Below are 7377 nucleotides of genomic sequence, written 5' to 3' on the forward strand. Positions count from 1 at the left end.
TTTTAATCTTTAAAGATTCCATAATAACAGGGTCTGTACCACAGGACTGGCGTATGGCAAATGTGGTGCCAATATTCAAAAAGGGGACAAAAACTGAACTTGGAAATTATAGGCCAGTAAGTTTAACCTCAACTGTGGGTAAAATCCTGGAGGGTTTTCTAAGAGATACTATACTGGAGTATCTGAAGAAGAATAACCTCATGACTAGTGTTGAACATTCCGATACCGCAAGTATCGGGTATCGGCCGATATTAGCTGTATCGGAATTCCGATACTGACTTCCGATACTTTTTTCATATCGGATACCGGAATCGCAAGTTCCCATAATGCTATGAGCCCGCTCGCTTTGATTCAGCCAATGGGAATCCTCAGAAGTGTGGGCACATCCTGTTAGGCATGTTAACTATTGGCATGGCTGTGATTGGCTGCTGAAATGATGTCATGATGCACTATAAAAGCCGCCGCCACCGCCACCATTTCTGGTCACTCTGCTGTGAATTCAGTTAAGGACAGGCTGCTGTTGAAGACTGTGAGGTACAGTTAGAAATAGCGATTCTACAAAACATATTGTGCTTTAACCAGGCTACATAAACCACCACTGTAGCTTTCTTTTCCCTAGCAGCAGTGTTCACAGCTGTCTGCAAGGGCTGTGTGAGTGCAGCTCACGCTGTGGAGTGGGTCCTGCAGCCACGTCTGGTTGTAGGCCGCCCAGCGTGCCTCACTGCTGCCTCATACATATTTTTCTTTTTGAGCTGCTTATTTTTCAAAAATTCTATCTAGTGTGCGTCCATCTGTATCCATATACGTTGGTTGCAAACACTAGTAGTAGACAGCGGAGCCTTTCTGCAGCCTTTCAGTGCTAGTGCCCACTTAGCTGCACTGTTCACGGCTGTCTGAGAGGTCTCTGTGTGTGAGTGCAGCTCATGCTGAGTAGTGTGTCCTGCAGCTACGTTTGGTTGTAGGCCGCTCAGCGTGCGTCACTGCCTCACACATATTTTTCTTTAATTGCAGCTCATTTTTTCTTCTCCTATTAGTGTGCATCCATCCGTATCCATGTACATTGGTTGGTTGCAAACACTATATAGGAGTAGATAGAGGAGCCTTTTTTCTGGCTTGTGCCCTTCATCTGCAGCCAGATTAGTATTACCCAATTTTTTTGGAGCCTTATCTTTTGCATTGTAGGATACCTGCCGGCATTGTAATAGCTCCAAAAAGTTGGTCATACTATCACTTTCAAATCTTTGGTCACATACTTTTAGTTTTTTTTCACAAAAAAAACAATAAAGTTCACCAAACACTACATTTGAAAGTTGTGTAGGCCACATTAGCTCCTATTAAAGTGTAGTCCACACACACAAATCATAAAATTAGTGTTTCTTCTACCGGTAACCAGCTGTTCAGGAATAAGCACACTAAGCCCCCCCTTTGTACTTTTCTGCCTATCTTTATCAGTCTAGCAAGATGAAGAAGGCAGGGAGTAAGGCACGTGGGTGTGGGCGTGGAGTTTCAGCAGGGAGAGGACGTGGGGATTCTGCAGGGAGAGGACGTGGGGATTCTGTGCCTGCTGCTGGCACCAGTGAGTCAGCATCCCCCAGTTTTAGCAGGCAACGGTCCTTTATGCGCAGCTTTGTAGGACCTCGCCGTACCCCACTGCTGCGGGACGAACAAATTGAAGCCGTTGTCGGATGGATGGCAGCTAACGCATCAACTTCAATGACTTCCACATCCTCTCAGGGCCAGAGCACCGAAGAGCAACCATCTGTCTCTTCACCACCTGCCAAAGTGCCCAGGCAGTCAGAGAGCCCTGGACAGGAGCCATCACAGTCTCTACTTCTGTTCTCTGAATCTGTTGGCTTGGAAAGAGGGGGCCAGCCAAGCAGCATTCCAGAATGTGAAGAAGAGGGAGTATGCAGTGATGCGCAACTTCTTTGTCCCTCTGAATCTGAAGAGGCGGTTGGGCCAGTGCCTATGGTAAGCACACCTCAGTATGCATCAGATGATGACGAGACACAGGTGCCACTTTCTGGTGCGTATGATGCTGGCGAGACAACCCAGGAGAAGCAGGTGTTTGAAGAGGGGAGTGTAGATGATGAGGTTCTTGACCCATCATGGCGTGAGGAACAGGAAGGTGGTGGGAGCAGCTCTGAGGAAGAGATTCCCCGAACGGCCAAAACAGGAGGGAGAGGGAGGGGGCAGACTTGGTTGCCTGTAGCCAGAGGCGTATCTAGGCTTTCTGGCACCCGGGGCAAGAATTTGTTTTGGCGCCCCCCCCCCCAAGTACATATGCGACTAATGCTCTCAATGTTCAGTAAAAAACTCAAAGCAGGATGAGATGCTCATTGTCACAAGACCATAACTATGAAAATCGCATATGAGTGAAGTGTCCATGTTATGACTACTGGAACCTGCAGAGCTGAATCCTGACATTGCAGCTTCTGAATTCTCACAACGAATGCACTGCACACTTTTAGGATTCTCCTTTGCCGATGTACAGTCAGCACAAGTATGTGATTTGTATACTTCAGGCCACATTCTGACTAGATGTGCCCGGCCTCGCTCCATTCATTTTCATTGAGTGACGCCACGCATGTCTAGTCAGCATGTGACCGTATGTATGTATATTACCGGCACAAGAGAATCCTAACAGCGTTCAGTGAGCACTGTGAGAATTTCGAAATCTGCAGTCACATAGAATGACGGCAGACTCCGTACAAACCTGGACAACCCCTTTAATGTTCCTAACAAATAAAAACATGAGAATAAGTCAGTATCACAAATATTATTTACATCCAGGTACCTTATAGATGACGTCGTCTCTGGAGTCGTTCTTCTTTTATTCTTCTTGTCCAGACCCCATGATGCATTTTCTCATCCACATCTCGTCTCTGCAGACTTCCATCTTCTCCGGTCTTCTGCAGCAAATCTACACACGATGCCCTTAAAGATAGAAGTGTCATTATAATGCTCCTAAATAAAAATATCTGCAATATACTGTCTCCTCACACTGTTCCCCTCCCTCCTCATACTTTCTCCTCTTACATCCCACCTGTTCACCATACTGTCTCCTCATATATTTACCCCCACACTCTCTATACTGTCTGCTCACACATTCCCCTGACTCCCCATACTGTCTGCACACATCCCATCACCCTCACTCCCCATACTGTGTCCACGTACATTTTTCCCATCGCTGCTCATACTGTGTCCACATACATTTACCCGTCACACCCCTTACTGCCTGCATCCATCCCGCAATCTGTTTCCTCATACATGCCCTCATACATACATACTCTTCATTTTGTGTCCTCAAATCTCCCCACTCCAAATCCCCCCACACATTAAATCCCTCATCCCCACTCCAAATCCCTCACACACAATAAATAACCCCCATCCCCACTCAATAACCCCCGTCCCAACTCCCAAATCCCCCCACACATTATGTACCCCCCACTCATTAACCCCCATCCCCACTCATTAACCCCCATTACCACATTAATCCCCACACATTAACCCCTATCTCCACTCATTAACCCCCCACACATTAACCCCCATCCCACTCATTAACCCCCCGACTCATTTACCCTATCCCCACATTAACCCCCATCTCCACTCATTAACCCCCATCTCCACTCATTAACCCCCATGCCCACTCATTAACCCTCTACTCATTAATCCCCCCACTCATTAACCCCCATCCCCACATTAAGCCCCCATCTCCACTCATTAACCCCCCCACTCATGAACACCCCCCATCTCCGGTGGTTCTTCAGCTCCACAGAGGAGCACACTTACACCAGCGTTCGCTCTGGGCACCGGGGAGTGACGTCAGCAGCGTGATCACATGACCTGATCACGCTGCTGACGTCGCTCTGACCCAGCACTCTGGTCAGAACTTCAATTGTACTGGTGTCTGTATAGACGCCAAGTACAACAATTGCTGCCTGGGAGCCGGCGCGGCCTCCTTCTCTGCGTCGGCTGTCAGCTTGACAGCTGACACAGAGAACAGCCGACACACAGGATGGGGGGCGGCAGAACGCAGCCGCCAGGGGGAAACACTATGGACCGCTGCATTAGGCGGCCCGACTGCGCCCCCCTGCTGGCTGCGCCCAGGGCAACTGCCCCGGCTGCCCCCCCAGATACGCCCCTGCCTGTAGCCTCCACTTCGGCACCCGTTAGGAGCATTCCTCTTTCAAAAGCCAAAACGGGCGCTCCCAAGACTTGCAGTGCGTGGTCCTTTTTTGGCACAGTTGCAGATGACATTTTCTTTGTCAAATGCAAGCTGTGTCATCAGAGAGTCAAGAGGGAAAAATGTCAGCAACCTCAATACCACTAATATGTGGAAACGTGTGGACCAAGCACGAGGTGGAGTTACACAGACACACTGAAGACGTAGGCCAACATACAGCACCACCTACCACCTCTTCAGCTCGTGTTGGGGCCTCTTCCTCCAGCTCACACACAGCTGGTTCGGCTTCCTCACAGGATCACCATGGAAGAACCTCTGGCACTGTTGTCCGGAGACCCTGTGACATTCCACCCACAGTACCACGTTGCCAGTCATCCTCACACTCCCAGGCCACTCGACAGCCATCGGTAGGACAGGCATGGGATAAAAGGCGGCCATACTCGGCAAACCACCCCTGAGCATAGGCTCTGAATGCTGGCATTGCCAAACTACTGGCACTTGAAATGCTCTCATTCAGGCTGGTGGAGACTGACACCTTCTGGGACTTCATGGCATTGGCAGTCCCAAAATACACCGTGCCCAGCCGCTTTTATTTCAGCAGGCGAGCCGTCCCTGCCCTGCAGAAACATCTGGAGGGAAAAATAAAACATGCGCTACTAAATGCCGTTAGTAGCAAGGTCCACATGACCGCTGATACGTGGACCAGTAACCATGGACAGGGACGATACCTTTCCCTCACTGCCCATTGGGTCAATGTTGTGTAGCCGGGTACAGATCTGGAGAGTGGCGCTGTACGTGTTCCACCAACTCCACGGATTGCAGGAATCCAGTCTGTACACATAGACTCCTCCTCCTACTCAAGTTCCTCAGAAACAGCGCAGCAGGAGCCTGTTACGACCGATATGAGCACAGCCGTGGCCAAACGTCAACAGGCCGTACTCAAATTAATTTCTTTGGGGAATCGAAGCCACACAGCGCAGGAGCTCTGGAATGCCATCAAGCAGGAGAGCGACGTGTGGTTTGTGCCAGCGAATCTCCAGCCAGGCTTGGTAGTGTGTGACAATGGCCGAAATCTGGTGGCAGCTCTTGGCCTAGGCAACCTCACTCACATCCCATGTCTGGCACATGTGCTGAACTTGGTCGTGCAGAGCTTTCTGAGGGACTATCCGGATCTTGATGCACTGCTGCACAAGGTCCGCATAGAGTGCGCTCACTTGCGGCGTTCCAGCATGGCAAGATCGCGCCTTGCTGCTCTGCAGCGCCGATTACGCCTTCCGGAACATCGCATCATATGTGACCTACCCACCAGGTGGAATTCAACGTTACATATGTTGGAGCGGTTGTGTGAGCAGCAGGCAGCAGTCATGGAGTACCAGCTGCATCCGGCGCAAACAAGTCGCACTGTGCGCCGGTCACACTTCAGCACCACTGAGTGGGCCTCTATGAAGGACATCTGCCTCGTTTTGCGTGCCTTCGATGATGCCACGCGGATGGCGAGTGCAGATGATGCACTAGTCAGCATGACTGTCCCCCTTATCTGTCTGCTTCAAAAAACACTGCAAGCACTAAGGGATGAGGTTTTGGAAGAGGTGGAGGATGAGGAGTCTCAAATGCCATCTGCTTCTGGACAGTCTGCGCTACGTGGTTCCTCACAAAAGCCTAGGCAGGGGACACTTTGTGAGGAGGATGAGGAGTCGATGGAGGAGGAAGACATCTCTCCAGAGGAGGGAGGTACACAAAGCTCTAGTCAGTATGTACAGTGAGGGTGGGGTGATGCAGAGCAGGCAGAGATCACGCCTCAAGCAGGGGACAGCGGTTCTTTGGCAGTTGGGAGTCTGCAGCACATGGTTGATTTCATGCTGCAGTGCCTGAGAAACGACCGCCGCATCGCCCACATTCTCTACACAGCTGATTATTGGGTGTACACCCTCCTAGATCCTCGCTACCGGGACAACTTACAAAGCCTCATACCAACGTTGAACCGGGAGCGTAAACTGCGGGAGTACCAAGACACACTGGTGCAGTCCATCATATTTTCTATTCCACCCGACAGCAGTGGTGCTAGTGCTTTACAAAGTAGCTCTGTGCGTCGAGGCAGTGGAGGAAACTCGGCACAAAGAGGGAGCAGAGGCAGCGCCTCAGCACAAGGCAAGACCACTATGGCCCAAATGTGGCAAAGTTTTGTGTGTCCGCCACAATTGTCTACACCATCACAGACTGCTCCAGTCAGCAGGAGGCAACGTTTCCGCCAGATGGTGACAGACTACATGTCTTGCCCTGTCAGTGTACTCCCAGATGGCTCTTCCCCCTTCAAGTTTTGGGTCTCTAAGCTGGATACATGGCCAGAGCTTAGCCAGTATGCATTGGAGGTGCTGGCTTGCCCTGCTGCCAGTGTATTATCGGAACGTGTCTTTAGTGCCGCAGGTGGTGTACTAACAGACCGTCGCACGCGACTATCTTCCGATAACGTCGACCGGCTTACTTTTCTGAAAATTAACAAGGCCTGGATCTCTCCAGAATTTGCCAGACCTCTTCCCGACTAAATAATTGGTTGGCAACTGTATCCAGGTCTCCTGTTGTGTTCATGTTTCTACCACCTGAACTATAATCCCTGGGCTTCAACACAGCCAGTTGTCGCTCAGATGTGTCGTCTGCACAGAGAAAAACACACTAGCTCCTGTGTTAGTGGGGTTCAGTAACGCCAGCTGCTCCCCTGCTGTGTGAATGGCAAAGTCTCCTGCTCCATCCACATTCAAACTCCTACTGATTTTTAACCGTGCTCCACTTAGGCCTCTGGCTCCACTGTCTCTAGTATTTCCCCTGGCCTCCAACCCCGCCTGTTACAGCTCTGAAGTGGCGTCTGCACAATCCACACTTGTTCCTGTGTTGCTTGGGCTCAGTCACGACAGTTGATCCCCTGATGTGTGTCCGGCAAGGTCTCCAGCTCTGTCCACATTCCCATTACTAGTAGTGTAAATGAGGACAGAGCAGGAGACCTTGCCGGACACACATCAGGGGATCAACTGACGGGACTGAGCCCCAGTAACACAGGAACAAGTGTGGATTGTGCTGACGCCATTTCAGAGCTGTAACTGGCGGGGTTGGAGGTCAGGGAAAATACTAGAGACAGTGGAGCCAGAGGCCTAAGTGGAGCACGGTTGCAATCAGTTGTAGTCTACAACCTCTATAAA

Source organism: Dendrobates tinctorius, unplaced genomic scaffold (genome assembly GCF_039654945.1).
Source record: "Dendrobates tinctorius isolate UK_male_01 unplaced genomic scaffold, ASM3965494v1 ptg000010l, whole genome shotgun sequence".
In the NCBI taxonomy this organism is placed as follows: Eukaryota; Metazoa; Chordata; class Amphibia; order Anura; family Dendrobatidae; genus Dendrobates; species Dendrobates tinctorius.